Source organism: Gorilla gorilla, chromosome 2 (genome assembly GCF_029281585.2).
Source record: "Gorilla gorilla gorilla isolate KB3781 chromosome 2, NHGRI_mGorGor1-v2.1_pri, whole genome shotgun sequence".
Classification (NCBI taxonomy): Eukaryota; Metazoa; Chordata; class Mammalia; order Primates; family Hominidae; genus Gorilla; species Gorilla gorilla.
Genome location: NC_086017.1, coordinates 154,793,662 through 154,810,043, shown reverse-complemented (window position 1 = coordinate 154,810,043; position 16,382 = coordinate 154,793,662). Strand labels below are relative to the sequence as shown.

At 40.2% G+C, this 16,382-nt stretch overlaps 1 protein-coding gene across 2 annotated transcripts in view; it reads left to right on the top strand.

Annotated features, from left to right (window-relative positions):
- Positions 1-16,382, top strand: part of SLC9A9 (solute carrier family 9 member A9) — a 581,917-nt gene that overhangs the window by 221,395 nt on the left and 344,140 nt on the right. The gene's annotated exons all lie outside the window — the stretch shown is intronic.

Here is a 16,382-nt window from a genome sequence, read left to right as displayed (position 1 = left end):
TTTCTCCTATTTCTTTTTTTTTTAATTATTATTATATTAAGTTTTAGGGTACATGTGCACAACGTCCAGGTTAGTTACATATGTATACATGTGCCATGTTGGTGTGCTGTACCCAGTAACTCGTCATTTAACATTAGGTATATCTCCAAATGCTATCCCTCCCTCATCCCCCCACCCCACAACAAGCCCCAGTGTGTGGTGTTCCCCTTCCTGTGTCCATGTGTTCTCATTGTTCAATTCCCACCTATGAGTGAGAACATGCGGTGTTTGGTTTTTTGTCCTTGCGATAGTTTGCTGAGAATGATGGTTTCCAGCTTCATCCATGTCCCCACAAAGGATATGAACTCATCATTTTTTATGGCTGCATAATATTCCATGGTGTATATGTGCCACATTTTCTTAATCCAGTCTATCATTGTTGGACATTTGGGTTGGTTCCAAGTCTTTGCGACTGTGAATAGTGCCGCAATAAACATACATGTGCATGTGTCTTTATAGCAGCATGATTTATAATCCTTTGGGTATATACCCAGTAATGGGATTGCTGGGTCAAATTGTATTTCTAGTTCTAGATCCCTGAGGAATCGCCACACTGATTCCACAATGGTTGAACTAGTTTACAGTCCCACCAACAGCATAAAAGTGTTCCTATTTCTCCACATCCTCTCCAGCACCTGTTGTTTCCTGACTTTTTAACGATCGCCATTCCAACCGGTGTGAGATGGTATCTCATTGTGGTTTTGATTTGCATTTCTCTGATGGCCAGTGATGATGAGCATTTTTTCCTGTGTCTTTTGGCTGCATAAATGTCTTCTTTTGAGAAGTGTCTGTTCATATCCTTTGCCCACATTTTGATGGGGTTGGTTGTTTTTTTCTTGTAAATTTGTTTGAGTTCATTGTAGATTCTGGATATTAGCCCTTTGTCAGATGAGTAGATTGTAAAAATTTTCTCCCATTCTGTAGGTTGCCTGTTCACTCTGATGGTAGTTTCTTTTGCTGTGCAGAAGCTCTTTAGTTTAATTAGATCCCATTTGTCAATTTTGGCTTTTGTTGCCATTGCTTTTAGTGTTTTAGACATGAAGTCTTTGCCCATGCCTATGTCCTGAATGGTATTGCCTAGGTTTTCTTCTAGGGTTTTTATGGTTTTAGGTCTAACATTTAAGTCTTTAATCCATCTTGAATTAATTTTTGTATAAGGTGTAAGGAAGGGATCCAGTTTCAGCTTTCTACATATTGCTAGCCAGTTTTCCCAGCACCTTTTATTAAATAGGGAATCTTTTCCCCATTGTTTGTTTTTGTCAGGTTTGTCAAAGATCAGATGGTTATAGATGTGTGGTATTATTTCTGAGGGCTCTGTTCTGTTCCATTGGTCTATATTTCTGTTTTGGTACCAGTACCATGCTGTTTTGGTTACTGTAGCCTTGTAGTATAGTTTGAAGTCAGGTAGCATGATGCCTCCAGCTTTGTTCTTTTGGCTTAGGATTGCCTTGGCAATGTGGGCTCTTTTTTGGTTCCATATGAACTTTAAAGTAGTTTTTTCCAATTCTGTGAAGAAAGTCCTTGGTAGCTTGATGGGGATGGCATTGAATCTATAAATTACCTTGGGCATTATGGCCATTTTCACGATGTTGATTCTTCCTACCCATGGGCATGGAATGTTCTTCCATTTGTTTGTGTCTTCTTTTATTTCATTGAGCAGTGGTTTGTAGTTCTCCTTGAAGAGGTCCTTCACAACCCTTGTAAGTTGGATTCCTAGGTATTTTATTCTCTTTGAAGCAATTGTGAATGGGAGTTCACTCATGATTTGGCTCTCTGTTTGTCTGCTATTGGTGTATAAGAATGCTTGTAATTTTTGCACATTGATTTTGTATCCTGAGACTTTGCTGAAGTTACTTATCAGCTTAAGGAGATTTTGGGCTGAGACGATGGGGTTTTCTAGATATACAATCATGTCATCTGCCAACAGGGACAATTTGATTTCCTCTTTTCCTAATTGAATACCCTTTATTTCCTTCTCCTGCCTGATTGCCCTGACCAGAACTTCCAACACTCTGTTGAATAGGAGTGGTAAGAGAGGGCATCCCTGCCTTGTGCCAGTTTTCAAAGGCAATGCTTCCAGTTTTTGCCGATTCAGTATGATATTGGCTGTGGGTTTGTCATAGATAGCTCTTATTATTTTGAGATACGTCCCATCAATACCTGATTTATTGAGAGTTTTTAGCATGAAGAGTTGTTGAATTTTGTCAAAGGCCTTTTCTGCACCTATTGAGATAATCATATGGTTTTTGTCATTGGTTTTGTTTATATGCTAGATTATGTTTATCAATTTGCATATGTTGAACCAGTCTTGCATCCCAGGGATGAAGCCCACTTGATCATGGTGAATAAGCTTTTTGATGTGCTGCTGGATTTGGTTTGCCAGTATTTTCTTGAGGATTTTTGCACTGATATTCATCGGGGATATTGGTCTAAAATTCTCTTTTTTTGTTGCGTCTCTGCCAGGCCTTGGTATCAGGGTGATGCTGGCCTCATAAAATGAGTTAGGGAGGATTCCCTCTTTTCCTATTGATTGGAATCATTTCAGAAGGAATGGTACCAGCTCCTCCTTGTACCTCTGGTAGAATTCGGCTGTGAATCCATCTGGTCCTGGACTTTTTTTGGTTGGTAAGCTATTAATTATTGCCTCAATCTCAGAGCCTCTTACTGGTCTATTCAGAGATTCAACTTCTTCCTGGTTTAGTCTTGGGAGGGTGTATGTGTCCAGGAATTTATCCATTTCTTCTAGATTTTCTAGTTTATTTGCATAGAGGTGTTTATAGTATTCTCTGATGGTAGTTTGTATTTCTGTGGGATCGGTGGTGATATCCCCTTTATCATTTTTTATTGCGTCTATTTGATTCTTCTCTCTTTTCTTCTTTATTAGTCTTGCGAGCGGTCTGTCAATTTTGTTGATCCTTTCAAAAAACCAGCTCCTGGATTCATTGATTTTTTGAAGGGTTTTTTGTGTCTCTATTTCCTTCAGTTCTGCTCTGATCTTAGTTAGTTCTTGCCTTCTGCTAGCTTTTGAATGTATTTGCTCTTGCTTCTCTAGTTCTTTTAATTGTGCTGTTAGGGTGTCAATTTTAGATCTTTCCTGCTTTCTCTTGTGGGCATTTAGTGCTATAAATTTCCCTCTACACACTGCTTTGAATGTGTCCCAGAGATTCTGGTATGTTGTGTCTTTGTTCTCGTTGGTTTCAAAGAACATCTTTATTTCTGCCTTCATTTCATTACATACCCAGTAGTCATTCAGGAGCAGGTTGTTCAGTTTCCATGTAGTTGAGCGGTTTTGAGTGAGTTTCTTAATCCTGAGTTCTAGTTTGATTGCACTGTGGTCTGAAAGACAGTTTGTTATAATTTCTGTTCTTTTACATTTGCTGAGGAGTGCTTTACTTCCAACTATGTGGTCAATTTTGGAATAAGTGCTATGTGGTGCTGAGAAGAATGTATATTCTGTTGATTTGGGGTGGAGAGTTCTGTAGATGTCTATTAGGTCCTCTTGGTGCAGAGCTGAGTTCAATTCCTGGATATCCTTGTTAACTTTCTGTCTCCTTGATCTGTCTGACGTTGACAGTGGGGTGTTAAAGTCTCCCATTATTATTGTGTGGGAGTCTAAGTCTCTTTGTAGGTCTCTAAGGACTTGCTTTATGAATATGGGTGCTCCTGTATTGGGTGCATATATATTTAGGATAGTTAGCTCTTCTTGTTGAATTGATCTCTTTACCATTATGTAATGGCCTTCTTTGTCTCTTTTGGTCTTTGTTGGTTTAAAGTCCGTTTTATCAGAGACTAGGATTTCAACACCTGCCTTTTTTTCCATTTGCTTGGTAGATCTTTCTCCATCCCTTTATTTTGAGCCTATGTGTGTCTCTGTATGTGAGATGGGTTTCCTGAATACAGCACATTGATGGGTCTTGACTCTTTATCCAATTTGCCAGTCTGTGTCTTTAAATTGGAGCATTTAGCCCATTTACATTTAAGGTTAATATTGTTATGTGTGAATTTGATCCTGTCATTGTGATGTTAGCTGGTTATTTTGCTTGTTAGTTGATGCAGTTTCTTCCTAGCCTCGATGGACTTTACAATTTGGCATGTTTTTGCAGTGGCTGGTACCGGTTGTTACTTTCCATGTTTAGTGCTTCCTTCAGGAGCTCTTTTAGGGCAGGCCTGGTGGTGACAAAATCTCTCAGCATTTGCTTGTCTGTAAAGTATTTTATTTCTCCTTCACTTATGAAGCTTATTTTGGCTGGATATGAAATTCTGGGTTGAAAATTCTTTTCTTTAACAATGTTGAATATTGGCCCCCACTCTCTTCTGGCTTGTAGAGTTTCTGCTGAGAGATCAGCTGTTAGTCTGATGGGCTTCCCATTGTGGGTAACCCGACTTTTCTCTCTGGCTGCCCTTAACATTTTTTCCTTCATTTCAACTTTGGTGAATCTGACAATTATGTGTCTTGGAGTTGCTCTTCTCGAGGAGTATCTTTGTGGCGTTCTCTGTATTTCCTGAATTTGAATGTTGGCCTGCCTTGCTAGATTGGGGAAGTTCTCCTGGATAATATCCTGCAGAGTGTTTTCCAACTTGGTTGCATTCTCCCCATCACTTTCAGGTACACCAATCAGACGTAGATTTGGTCTTTTCACATAGTCCCATATTTCTCGGAGGCTTTGTTCATTTCTTTTTATTCTTTTTTCTCTAAACTTCTCTTCTCACTTTATTTCATTCGTTTGATCTTCCATCACTGATACCCTTTCTTCCAGTTGATTGAATCGGCTACTGAGGCTTGTTCATTCGTCATGTAGTTCTCGTGCCTTGGTTTTCAGCTCCATCAGGTCCTTTAAGGACTTCTCTGCATTGATTATTCTAGTTAGCCATTTGTCTAATTTTTTTTCAAGGTTTTTAACTTTTTTGCCATGGGTTCGAACTTTCTCCTTTAGCTCAGGGTAGTTTGATTGTCTGAAGCCTTCTTCTCTCAACTCGTCAAAGTCATTCTCCGTCCAGCTTTGTTACATTGCTGGTGAGGAGCTGAGTTCCTTTGGAGGAGGAGAGGCACTCTGATTTTTAGAGTTTCCAGTTTTTCTGCTCTGTTTTTTCCCCATCTTTGTGGTTTTCTCTACCTTTGGTCTCTGATGATGGTGACATACAGATGGGTTTTTGGTGTGGATGTCCTTTCTGTTTGTTAGTTTTCCTTCTAACAGTCAGGACCCTCAGCTGCAGGTCTGTTGGAGTTTGCTGGAGGTCCACTCCAGACCCTGTTTGCCTGGGTATCAGCAGCGGAGGCTGCAGAACAGCGGATATTGGTAAACAGCAAATGCTGCTGCCTGATCGTTCCTCTGGAAGTTTTGTCTCAGAGGAGTACCCAGCCATGTGAGGTGTCAGTCTGCCCCTACTGGGGGATGCCTCCCAGTTAGGCTATTCAGGGGTCAGGGACCCACTTGAGGAGGCAGTCCATCCGTTCTCAGATCTCCAGCTGCATGCTGGGAGAACCACTACTCTCTTCAAAGCTGTCAGACAGGGACATTTAAGTCTGCAGAGGATTCTGCTGCCTTTTGTTTGGCAATGCCCTGCCCCCAGAGGTGGAGTCTACAGAGGCAGGCAGGCGTCCTTGAACTGCGGTGGGCTCCACACAGTTCAAGCTTCTGGGCCGCTTTGTTTACCTACTCAAGCCTTGGCAATGGTGGGCCCCCCTCCCCCAGCCTCGCTGTCACCTTGCAGTTTGATCTCAGACTGCTGTGCTAGCAATGAGCGAGGCTCCGTGGGCGTAGGACCCTCTGAGCCATGTGTGGGATATAATCTCCTGGTGTGCCGTTTGCTAAGACCATTGGAAAAACGCAGTATTAGGGTGGGAGTGACCCAATTTTCCAGGTGCCGTCTGTCACCCCTTTCTTCGACGAGGAAAGGGAATTCCCTGACCCCTTGTACTTCCTGGGTGAGGCAATGCCTCGCCCTGCTTCAGCTCACACTTGGTGCGCTGCACCCACTGTCCTGCACCCGCTTTCTGACACTCTCCAGTGAGATGAACCCAGTACCTCAGTTGGAAATGCAGAAATCACCCATTTTCTGCGTCACTCGCACTGGGAGCTGTAGACTGGAGCAGTTCCTATTCGGCCATCTTGGCTCCACCCCCTTGTTTCTCCTTTTTCAAAGGCTGGTTACCACCTAGAGCAACTCAAGTGCCCTCTGAGTTCTTGCTGAGTCTGCCTGAGGAGTTGTTCTGTATGCCCACACCCACGTGGGCTCCCTGGTGCTTGTCCACCACCTCTGGGCGCTTGTCTGAGCTCACCACCACAGGTCTCTGTACAGGTGCACTACTCCTCTCACTCAACACAGCCCAGCCCCCTGCTGATTTTTAAATTTTAACATTTGTTGAGTGTTTACTATGTATTAGTACTGATAAGTGATTTACATATCCCAGCTCATTTAATAATCCCAACAACTATGCTATACTTACTTCTTATCCTATTAATAGATGAGAAAACTGAGGTTCGGGGAGGTTAAACTACTTGCCAAAACCCCTCAGCTAGAAAGTGGAGGAGTTTAGGATGGATCAGATATATGGTATATTTTGAAGTGAGGTAAATGAATTACATGTCAAATGAAATAGATCTAAAAAGTCTTTTAAAGGTAGGATTCTCCCTGCAAATGAACAAAAGGACTATAGCATCACTTATGGAGGCAGGGGCTACCAGAAGAAGGATTCTCTCAGCCTCTCACTTCTCTTCTGTGGCTGAGATACAGCTGTGATAAGGGGTTTAGTGGGAGGGTATTAGGTGACCCAAAGACACCCAGGTTGAAGCTCCACCTCTGCCACTTCCTAATGTTCCTGGACAAGTTTCTTACCCTATTTGACCTTCAACAAAATACAGGTGCAACTTTGTGAAAACTTAATGTGATGGGCTCTTTGTAAACTGTAAAATATGATGAAAATGGTATTTATTACTTGGCCTCTTCTGTTGGTGGGACCAGAAGTTGCTGAGATACTGAGAAAGAAAAGGGTATGCTTAGAAGTGCTTCAACTTGGTCCTTTCTTAAACTGCTGTCCATGTGGGTGGTCCTCTGGATTCAGCTGGAAAAGAGTGGAGATTAATGAAAGCTAGTTTATCCTCTTACCCAAAGCTATTGTCCTGGTAAAATGAGGATTTATTTGCCTTTCCTCGGGATTGACACAGCATGACACCATGAGATGAATTTTTATCTAGGGCAATGCAAAACATTGTATACATGCATTACACAAAATAAAAGCTTCTGTAAAGATTTTAATACTTGACTGCTATGCATGGAAAATGTGTCTGCATTATGTATACAATGTAAATTTTTGCAAATTTGAAAATCCCATTTTCATCAGACAAGCATAATGGTTCCGGTTTGCTTTGAGTAAGCTTCCTTTTTTCTAAGTATTAGTTAGTGTTTGGAAATGCTTTTTCTTTCTTTATTCTCCCTTACACAAACAAAATTACTCTGCTTAGAGCATTTATGACAAGTTCTCTCAAAAACGGAACACTGTCTGGGATTTTGCTTGAGAAACTATATAATCTTTATAGTGGCAGCATCTTCTGTGTTTTCTTTTTAACCTCCTTGATTTTCCTCTTGTCTTTCGGTTACTCCTTGTGGACATTCTTCAACATCTCTCTACAATATCACTAAAATACAGGGCTTAGAAAATTACCTCAGCAGCTCTTCTGAATGAGTTAGATAGAGGTGTGTAGGTTGCTAAAGAACAATTCTTTCTCTTCTGTAAAATTATTTTCACTGTTATGATGAGCTTGATTGTGGAAGCTATCCCAATTTTCAAAATGCAGGGTTTCATGGTTCTGCAGTCCCTTTGATGTGATGCTCCATGGAAACTGCCAATTCTCTCTTCAGAAGAATGGTCTAAACCCTCTGAGTCTTTCACTAGGCCAAGTAGATAGGAAATTCTATCTGCTTGCTTTATTTCTTCTTCAAATACATAGCTATTTTGATATTATTTCTGTGTTCACAGATGAAAGTGGCATTTCAGTTTTGTAAGGTGATACTTCTTACTGTTAGATGAGAATATCTTTGAAGGCTCATCAGGATCTTTTCATCAGGCAAGAAATGTCTCCCCTGTAGTGTATCCAAGGAGGCTGAGAAGAACGGTCATTCTCCTGTCATCGTGCCAGGTTGGTCCTAAGGCCACCTCTCTCTCACCATCAGGAACCACCTTTTGTCTTCTAGACAGAATTAGGGAAGAGTGGGAAGTGGCAAATGAACTTTGTACTGTCTTTGAGCCCTGTGGGATGTCTGTGGTTTTCTACAGTTACCAGACTTTCCAAATCTGGAATGAACATTGGGCCCTGAGACTCCTGACAAAGCCCCTTCTCCCTTCAGCTACCCTAATATTCTACTCCTATTATGGAAGGCTCTGACCATTGGCATCGAATACTTTTCTTTACACTCCCTTCCAAAGACCCTCTCTATACTCCTCCAACTTCTGATCTCCAAAGCTCCCAATGTATTTAATATAAAACTCTCTTGACACAAGTTCAATCAGTTGGCCACATAAAGTAGGCCTTATGCATTATTGACTTTAGGACTCTGTTGAGAATTCCCTAAGAGGGCTCAGGAAATGGTCTATATTAATGCTTTTCCTCCCACGGTTCCAGCACTCCAAGATCTCCTACTTGTATCTCAGTCTCAGCTGTGTTCTTGGCTGTCATGCAAATATTCCTAGGATCCATTTTCTCTTTACCTTCACTCTGATACCACTTTATGATCTCCCTCAATCCTTTCTGGACTTATTCAAAAGCCTCTTAAGTGATCCCATTGCCTCTGGACTCTCTCTTCTTTAGTCCATTCTTTATGTTGCTATCAGTCTTGTTCTCTAAAAGACCAGTCTTGTCAGGCCAGAGGCCAGTGGCTGCCTGGCATCTCAGGATCAGGTTGAAAGTTCTTAACAAATAATTCCTAGCCCTTCATTGAATCACTACTACCTTTATCTCCAGCCTCTTCAGGAATTTGTAAACTTAGATTCCTACAGGGCTAAGGTAGATAGATAAGTGAAGTAGGCTGGGAGAGAGTGAGAAGGACAATGGGAAAATGGAGAGCCCATTCCCCACCTTAAGGCAACTGCTGCTTTTTAGCTCTAATTCTTGCCATGCTGAAAAGTAGGTCCAAAAGGGACAGATCTGATTTTTCAAAAGAAGTTAAAAATCTGGATTTTCTATGTGAATTCTCCTAATTTTAAAATGTTAAACATATTTTCTTTTAAACTAATAAATGAAAAGACAATGAGCAGACTAAATAAAGCATAGCAATCAGATGAAGCCCACAGGCCACCAGTGTGCAATCTGCCCCCTGCCTCCATCTATTCTAATCCAGGTTTCAGTCAATGTTTTCGTGTAAATGGCTAGATGGTAAATATTTTAGGCTTTATGGGCCATAGGGTCTTGATGGCAATTACTTGACACTAGTTGTAGTGCAAAAGCAGCCATATGCACTAGGTCAATAAATGGGCATGGCTGGTGTTCCAATAAAACTTTATTTATAAAAACAGAATGGATTAGGCTGACTATAGTTTGCTGACTGTTGCCTAATCAAAGTAAGATATCTGATACTTCTCTAGAGACTCCACGTGATGATAGATTCTATCCCTTTACCCGAAATGGCATTTCCTCCTTTATTCACCTGGCTCATTCCCTAGGCATCCATCATCAAGACTGAATGCAAAACACCTGTCTTGGAAAACATGCCTGACTCTTTCTAAAGCCCAGCTGTGTTAGGTGCCCTCTTGGCTCCCATTTCATCCTGAGCATTCTTCTTATCACACTGTGCTTTCTCTTTTGTTTTATTTCTTGGTTTCTCTGACTGGAGCATGATCATCTCTCAGGCAGGCACTTATCTAGTATCTAATTTATTGAGCAAAAATGAGCAATTGATAAAAGATACACGTAAAATTTAGACATCTAATTTAACAATGTCAAACAAGGAGATCTCTTCTTTATTCATATTTATGAGAGGTTTCTAAGGTGTCACTAAACATCCTTGGGAGAAGCCAGGAGGAGTTGTTAGCCTCCTAGGCCAGGATTTAGGGAAAGTGAGGTCTGTGCTGGGCTCTGCCAATGACCAGCACTTGGCTGAATCAACTCTCTCACTTTCTAGACCTCGATTATTTATGTCCATAAGTCAGCTCTGCATCATGATCCCTAAGCGTCCCTTCTATTCCCAAAATTCTCTGGGAAATTTTCTCGACATTTTAAGCAGCATAGACTGTATATAGGTTAACACTTTTTAATGCCATAATACAGTGATAACCTCAAAGATTATTGAGGACATATGGAACTATTTGCCTCTTCATTCACTGTCCCCAAGTCATTTGTTTCGAGGAGTTTTCTGGGGGTGTTTTCGGTGTTTGGGGATGTTTTTAAAAAGCTTTCTCCTCCTTCAATTTCATTCATAAATTTTTGTACTTCTAGTAGTCTCCCAACTCTTTCTAATTCACTGTTTCTAATGTTTTACATTATAAAATCAGGTAACCAAACTTCTCTAAACTTCTTAGAATTGTGCAGATGGTAAAAGTGAATGAAAGCAGAATATTGTACTGTAAAGAATATGAAATTTAGGCCCGGGGCAGTGGCTCATGCCTATAATCCCAGCACTTTGGGAGGCCGAGGCGGGCGGATCACAAGGTCAGGAGGTCGAGACCATCCTGGCTACATAGTGAAACCCCGTCTCTACAAAAAGTACCAAAAAAAAATTAGCTGGGCGTGGTGGTGGGCGCCTGTATTCCCAGCTACTTGGGAGGCTGAGGCAGGAGAATGGCATGAACCTGGGAGGCAGAGCTTTCAGTGAGCCGAGATTGTGCCACTGCACTCCAGGCTGGGCAACAGAGCGAGACTCTGTCACAAAAAAAAAAAAAAAGAAATTTAAAGTTATAAATTTCAGATGAAGACTCAATTTTTCCTTCTGTTATTTACACTGTGCAGCCTTGAAGAAGGTGCCTAATCTCCCTGAGCGCCTATTTTCCTCATCTATAAAATGAGGATAATCATATATACCTCCTGCAGTTGTTTTGAAAGTCAATGATGATAAATTTGTTTATAATACTTAATAACAAAATGCATCAAATGATACTTGCTACATTTATTTTGCTATTATTATTGACTCTGAGTTATTGTCACATTCAGGCCTCTTGAGTGGTCCTAGCTAACCAGGTTGCAGGGGGATGCTTTTCCTCTTCCATCCAATTCCAGTGATGAGTCTTAGACACAGTCTGATGTTCAAGCAGTTTGTTTCGCCAGCGCTCTTACAACACAGAGAGGAGGAGCAACTGGCATAAGGGCATGGGCAAGATACCGTCTGGGCCAAATGATTGCTGCCTGATGGAGAGGGTCTCCATCTGTGGACCATTCTTAGAGTTTGGAAGATTTCTGTTCTTATACCTGTATTCAATCTCGGTCAGTTACCAGGTGATTCATTCATAAAGTGAGTTTGAACTATTCTTGGAAGGATAGGCTTTGTTGTAAGGCTCACGAAACTTGCATTGAGCCAATAATAATGTTTCATCTGCTGTCTTAACCATAGGCCTGGTGGTGACTGTCAGTGCCTGTGGTGTGGCCAGTGCACTTGGGATTATCATTCTAAATTCACAGGCCTCTGGGTCTGCTAGGTTTAGTAATGAGACTCTGAGGCAAGTTGGCTGACTTGTATATGTTGTTCATGGGCTGCTGCCAGCAGCACCAAGCAGGCATCATTGTGGGTAGCACACCCCTGGAGAAGCCATGCTGTCTCCCTGTCCTACCCCCAGTGTCCATAAGGGCCTATACCAAGGACCCCGTTTCTTCTTACTTGCAAGAGGACCAGTGCGCTCTGAAGGACTCTGAAGAACTCTGAACATGACAGTTATCACCTGTCATAATTTCAATACATGGACTTAAGCTTTCATAACCTTTTCTTAAATTTCAAATTTCTGGGCTCATGGCTATCTTTTGAAAAGCTTAGTCAGGTAATATCTCAGAAAACACCAAGTACTCCACCTGATACATAAAAGGTTACCATAAATGTGGAATCTGAATTGTTCATTCTATTCCCCATCATGGGAGTGGAAAGTTTCTGATTTCCTAACTGTGGTTTGTATCTTTCTCACACTAATAGAGAGATAAAAAACCTTATATCATCTTGGATCCCTATTGAATACCATGAGAGTAAAGACATGATCCAATTATAGCACATTCAGAGGGCAATTTCTCCTCTTTTTATTAGGCAGTCAGTAAGATGTACTCTATTGTCTGTTGGAGAACTATGAATTAAAGTGCCTGGAATCTGAAGAGAGCTCTGTACAGCCTATTTTCCCCCAAGCCGGACATATCCTTGAATATGCTTTGTGGCTCAGTATGAAAGAGAGGCAGAAATGGTTGCAAGCCTGATCAAATCAAGGCACTGATCAAAGGACTAAATATACAGCTTGCCAAATGATGCATAGCAAGGGTGAGAGGGAGAAAAAGGATCAAAAATTGATACAGGCATAGCAAAAATGAGTACACAGCCTTGTGTAGAGAGCTAACCAGAAGCATGAACATGAAATTGAGCCTAGGAAATGCTAGAAATACCTGTCTTAACCCTCAGAGATGGTACCCTTATTGCCTGCCTTGGTGAAGTCTCCCAGAGGAAACTAAGGAAGGACTAAAGTTCATTCAGGTAATGTGTTTCTGCTGTGGAGCTGAGGGACAACTACAAGCACAGCGGAGGTAACATAAAGAATCTGTAGGAAGGAAATTATAACATTTGAATAGAAGAGAGATACACTATGTTGTTGGATAGGAAAGCTCAATATTAAAAGTGCTAATTTTCCCAAAATTAATTTTAAAATGTAATTCAATTCCCATAAGAATAATAGAGCTTTTTTTTCTAGAATGGACAAAATTATTTTAATTTCATATGAAAGAATAAATGAGTTACAATAAGGTCTAAAGCAATTTAGCAGTAGAAAGAATAATGGAATAAAAAATTATAATTATTGCAATGTGGTATGGGGATAGGAATGGAGAGGTCAAATGAATAGAATAGAACATTCAGAGAAAAAAAAAAAGAGAGAGGCATGTCTGTGGACACTTTTGCACATGTACTCCGTGTTTAAAAGTGGCATTATAATTCAATGAGAAGAGAGGAAGGAGATGAAGTTGAGCCATTTAGCTCTCCAATTATAAAAAACAAAAGAAAGTTATAATTCTACCATCAGAACTTACATGAAAACAAATTCCAGATTATTTTTTAAAATGTAAGAAATACCAGACTTACTACTAGTTAATACTACCTGGTAAGCACTTAACATACCTTTCTGGAAGATTTTGTGGTCATAAAACTGGATTGCAAAATTTGAGAAGTTTCAACATATTCTGGAGATTCTGGTTGCCAGAGCTTTAAACATATGAAAGTCACAGACTGTTTCACAACAGTCTTAATTTTCTTTTCAGTAAGCTAACATCTATAGTTGCTAAAAAATTAAACCACTTGCTATAGATATTTGAAATTCCTTTTTCACATTTTTGTTTAATTCTAAGATGCTTTTTGAAAAGAAGGAAAGGGAGAAAAACAGAGCACACCTCAGACCTCTTTGAGTTAAAGATTAATCATGCAATTTAAACCATAGCCCAGCATAAAGATGGAAAGGTAATTGATCATATTAAAAGCAGTTTGCCATAGAAAAATGTTTTGTATCTGTCCAGTACTTCCTGGAGTCAAAGAATCAAACTGAGAAGAAAATACAAGCAGTATGTTATTGGGAGGCTATTGCAATCAGCACAGCTGTTTCCAAATTGTTTGTCACATATTTCAGCCCCTGCTGTGGCCTTTTTTTAATATATATCTTTCTACATTAGGGGAAAAAATCCGTATCAGTCCAATTTAGTGTTCTTAAAGTGCTTCAGGTTTATAAGATGCTTCTTTAAGCAAGTTGCTATTGAGATAATTCTTTTTGTTTATGTGTAATATTCAAGTTGAAATCACAGTATTCACCTCTATCTGGCAGGCTGGAACATTCTGGTGAGAGATGTCACAAAATTTGCCCTTAGGGATGTATGAAAATGTAGCTTGGTGTGAATTCAACTGGGAATTCCCATACCTGTCATTTCAAATCGGCTCAGACTAGTTGCAGGTATTTTGGTCTGTTTTGCTATAAATAAAGGGATACTATGAAATGAAAATACACATAGTTCTGTTGGAGAAACTTGAAATCACTTCAGAGAAGCAATTATTTACCTCTGCTTTCGATCAGGCATCCATGTTGGTGGTCTGGCATCCGAATACCCAGACGCCTCTTGGAAACATGTTGGAGCACAGAGGTACCACCCTGAAGATCAATGTGAGCTCAAGTCACACCAGCTCTTATTCACTTGGGTTATCCCACAAGTGAGAGAGAGACTGTCTGAGGACACTAGGATTGCATGGAGTTTGGTTCTTCCTCCCAGACAATATTCCATTTAAATGGGTTGCACTCATGAAAGTTCATGTTGGTTCAGGGTTTGAGACTTTGAAAGAAAAAGGTTGAAAATGCAAAGTTTAACTGCTATGCTGCTGTAGTGACATCTATTTCTCTTCAAACTTGACACTGACAATGGCGATCACTGTCTGTGCAGGTGAATAGGGTCAATGCCTCTCTGTAGAGACCCACCCTCTATAGGGGCAAGCTAAGAGGCTATCTTGGCTAAGTCTAGTACTTACTATCTATTCTTTAAGATGTTTCTGACATTGATGACTGACCCAAGGCTTTAACTTCAAAGTTTCCTAGGCCAGGCATGGTGGCTTATGTCTGTAATCCCAACACTTTGGCTTGAGACATTTGAACCCAGGAATTTGAGACTAGCCTGGGCAACATAGTGAGACCCTATCTCTAAATATTTTTTTTCTTAATTAGCCAGGTATGGTGGTATGTTCCTGTAGTCCTAGCTATTCAGGAGGCTGAGACAAGAAGATTACTTAGACCCAGGAGGTCGGGACTGCAGTGAGCCATGATCGGATCACTGCACTCCAACTTGAGTGACAGAGTGAGACCCTGTCTCAAAAATAAGGGGGTTCTTTCCTTTAATCTCCAGTTACTTTGTATAACATTATTATACTTGATTTCTTGACCTTCCATCCAAGATCCACTCTGAGTCTACCTATTATTTTTATTCAGGCTCCCAGGCTGTAATTAAGACATATTTTATTGTCTTCTAGTTTTCAGTGCTGTTTTCAGAAATCTACTGCTGTATGATTTTTATCACTGCATTTGTGATTTATCTTTTGTCTCTCAAGAAATCATCTAGACTCTTATCTTTATTTTATATTGAAATATCACAATAATGTGTCTGGTATAATGCTCGTTTCTATTCATCATGTTTCATGTTTGGGCCCTTCAATTTAGAAATTCATATCTCGTAATGTGGAAAATTTTCTCATGCCATTCCTTTGATAATTTCATCTTTTCTCTCTTCTCTTTCTTATGGAACCTATTTAGTAAAAATATTGGACCAACTGATGTGATCTCATCTTTTCTCTTCTGCTTTTCAATTCTTTATATCACTCACTCAAACATCTTTTTATCTATATTCTATCAATATAAATATGTTGTGGAAGATTTCCCCAACTTTATGTTCCAGTTTTGAAATTTTCATTTCAATCCTTGTATTTTTATTTCTAAAAGCTTTTTTGTTTTTCTGAAATTTTTTTCTAGCCTCCTATGCCCTTACATGAATGCAATATCTTCTCTTGCCTCTGAAAATATTGATAATAGTTTTTGGAAGTTTTTTTTGGCACCTTAAATTGTGTTTGCTTTCTGCAATTTTTTTTTCAGTCCTTTTGATTCTGTTTTTCCTCACTTCTGTAGAAAGCCCAGACTGAGTAACCGTATTTAAGAGGGAGGTGAAAAAGAAAGAGGGACTGGAGCAGGGGCAAGTTCTAAGCTCATCAACTGGTGAGCCTCATTGTAGGATAACTAAGAAATCTGGCCTTTATTTGAAGGCACTTCTAAATCTCATTATCTGTGAACCAGTCTATTTCTCCAGATAATTTCTCTCATAGGAGGTTTAAGTTGAATGCCAACATTCTGGGAGCCCTGTGTGGAAAGGGGTCTGGGGTTCTCACAGTTCGTTCTATGGATTTCACTTCACCAACCTGTAGTCAGGGCTGCATCCCACTCCTGCTCCCTCCATGCCTGTTGTCCTTAGTCCAGAACCTTTTTGGTTTAGTTTTCAAGAGAGGAAAGCCTCCAAGGTGGAGTTTGCGATAATGGCTGGCTGCTCAGAGAAACAGATTGAATATTTTAAACTTGATGAAATGATGCTAAAGTTCACCTGGAAAAATAAGCATTCAAGAATAGAAATGTGGGCTGAGCATAGTGGCCCATGCCTGTA